General features: G+C 43.2%; 1 protein-coding gene across 1 annotated transcript in view; it reads right to left on the bottom strand.

Annotated features, from left to right (window-relative positions):
- The window catches only part of LOC128247058 (craniofacial development protein 2-like), an 8,842-nt gene extending 7,996 nt beyond the window's left edge, over nucleotides 1–846 (bottom strand). Inside the window, exon 1 of the mRNA XM_052965830.1 lies at nucleotides 706–846. The gene's annotated coding sequence lies outside the window, so the exon portion shown is untranslated. The remainder of the gene's footprint in view (nucleotides 1–705) is intronic.
- Nucleotides 847–2,249: the final 1,403 nt, after the last annotated feature.

Below are 2,249 nucleotides of genomic sequence, written 5' to 3'. Positions count from 1 at the left end.
ATATATATATATATATAACGTAATTGTGTGTAAATCCCTGCATACAACTCTATGTGTGCAGATTCGATGCTCGTTCCATGATGAGGCGTTCCTTCCAAGCCCTTTACTCCAAATGGAGATTAAGATCAACAGAGTCAGCAACGATGTGTTTCTCGCTGCTTGGGCAGTCCTTTTATAAACCGATGTCCTCAATCAAAGAAAGACATTTATAGAACAGACCAGCCCCTACCTTACAATACTGGTGTGTTGTGCTGGTGTTGTTAAGAGATTCATTTTACAATTACATAGTTTCAGGTTCGATCCTAATGCATGGCGTCTTAAATAAACGATTTTTAATTCAGTCTTTGGTCGACAAACTTTTTATGAAGCAAATCTGATGAACTGAAACGATTGTGTCGAAGTACGTCAACGGGATCGATCCTGTTCCAGCTGAGTAGACACAATCAATTTACGCTGTTTTACAGTCTGTTCTGTTGCAGACATTCAGGTGAGGCCGCCAGTTTAGGGTTAGTTTCTTCTCTTCATCTTATCTGTCTGAAGGCACCTGAAAAGAGTCGGGGCTATTGCCCTTCCTCTTTTCAGCCGTTAATATAAACCTCTCTCATAAGAATTTTTCTTCTACCACCACAAACTGTGATTCTATTTACACTCAGTACGATATTAGTGTCCCCACCACTTACCCCTGACTTATAACTGTATACCTACCTCTTGTCACCTACTTTGACACATTCCTTGCATGTGTCCACTCGGTACGCGGTGTCCCAGTATGGACCACCTAAGACAGCCATTCACCCGGTCCTTCTTTCCCCCAGATCTTCTCCTCTGGAACTTTCCCCCAGGTTTGTGTGTTCCTTTCAATACCTAATCTGCAAGAATGAATTGAAACAGATTCCATCAGATTTTGGATTTTAAGTCGACTCAATCTGAGATGGCCTGGGGTTAAATAACAAACAACAGTGACTAAAAAAAAAGTAGCAGCAGCAACAAAGCAACAACAACAAGAAAGAAAGAAAAAGCAACAACAGCACCACAATGTTAATAAATCTTATTCTGAGAGGATATGTAAGAACTATAACAACTACTGCTACTGCTGCTGCTGCTGCTGCTGCTGCCGCTGGAGTATCGGCTTATCCCCCTCCTCTTCCACCCCATCCTGCCATCCCTCCTCCCTTCCACTCTATCTCTCCATGCCCCTCCCCTTCCAGTACAGCTATAAAACTACTGTAAACCAGACGTTGTCCATGTTTTGATCAGATATTTCTGGTCACGCCTCTTCTGTGGGTTGGACCGTAAAAACGGTTCAAGATGGAGCTTGACTATATAATATTAGCATTACAGCAGCAACAACCACAACAACATTATTAATGGTATTGTAGGTGGTGGTAACGACAATTCCTTTGTTTTCCAGACGCATCATTACCGGATATCTTTTCTGCTGTTCGCTTTCTCCCTCCACCTCCTCTCGCACTCCGTATACACGCGTATGAGTGTGTGCGTGTATGTGTGTGTGTGTGTGTGTGTGTGTGTGTGTGTGTGTGTGTGTGTATATATATGTATATATATATATATTTTTCTAATATATATATATATACATACATGGACGCGCGCGCGCACACACACTCGTGTTTTGAGTTTTACTTACATAGGTTTTGAACAAACATGGTGTGTGTGTGTGTGTGTGCACACACGCGTGTGTATATGTAAATACTCGCGTACGCACACTCGCGGCGGGAAGACACGCTAGTTGGGTTGTTGGACTGACCGATCATAAGGTTGTTGGGTCAGTTCTTGAACCGAGTGGCTTATTATGTCCTTGAGCAAGGTACATCGTTTCAACTCTGCTAAAAACGAGTTGCAGCCTATTGCTGGTGCAGCCCTTTACCTGTTATACCCTCGATAACCGTGTGGGTCGTGATAGGATAGCCAAGAGGTGCCGACATTTGCTCGCTCCTTCATAAATGCTTAAACTAATTATCGAAAATGTGATAGAAGCTATCAGGTCATACTCGTTCTGTGGCATATATATATATATATATATATATATATATGGCCACCTGGATGGAACGCCGGTCCGTTGCATGATTAACTCATTTTTACCAGCTGAGTGGACTGGAGCAACATAAAATGAAGTGCTTTAGTCAAGAACACAACGCATCGCCCGGTGCTGGAATCGAAACCACAATCTCCCGATCATGAATGCCACGCCTGAACCACTAAGCCATGCGCCTCCACGTGCGTGGGTGGGTGTG

This window comes from Octopus bimaculoides, chromosome 2, assembly GCF_001194135.2.
Source record: "Octopus bimaculoides isolate UCB-OBI-ISO-001 chromosome 2, ASM119413v2, whole genome shotgun sequence".
NCBI classification, from domain to species: Eukaryota; Metazoa; Mollusca; class Cephalopoda; order Octopoda; family Octopodidae; genus Octopus; species Octopus bimaculoides.
The sequence above is the reverse complement of the archived record's forward strand: the minus strand, read 5'-3'. Positions and strand labels throughout refer to the sequence as shown.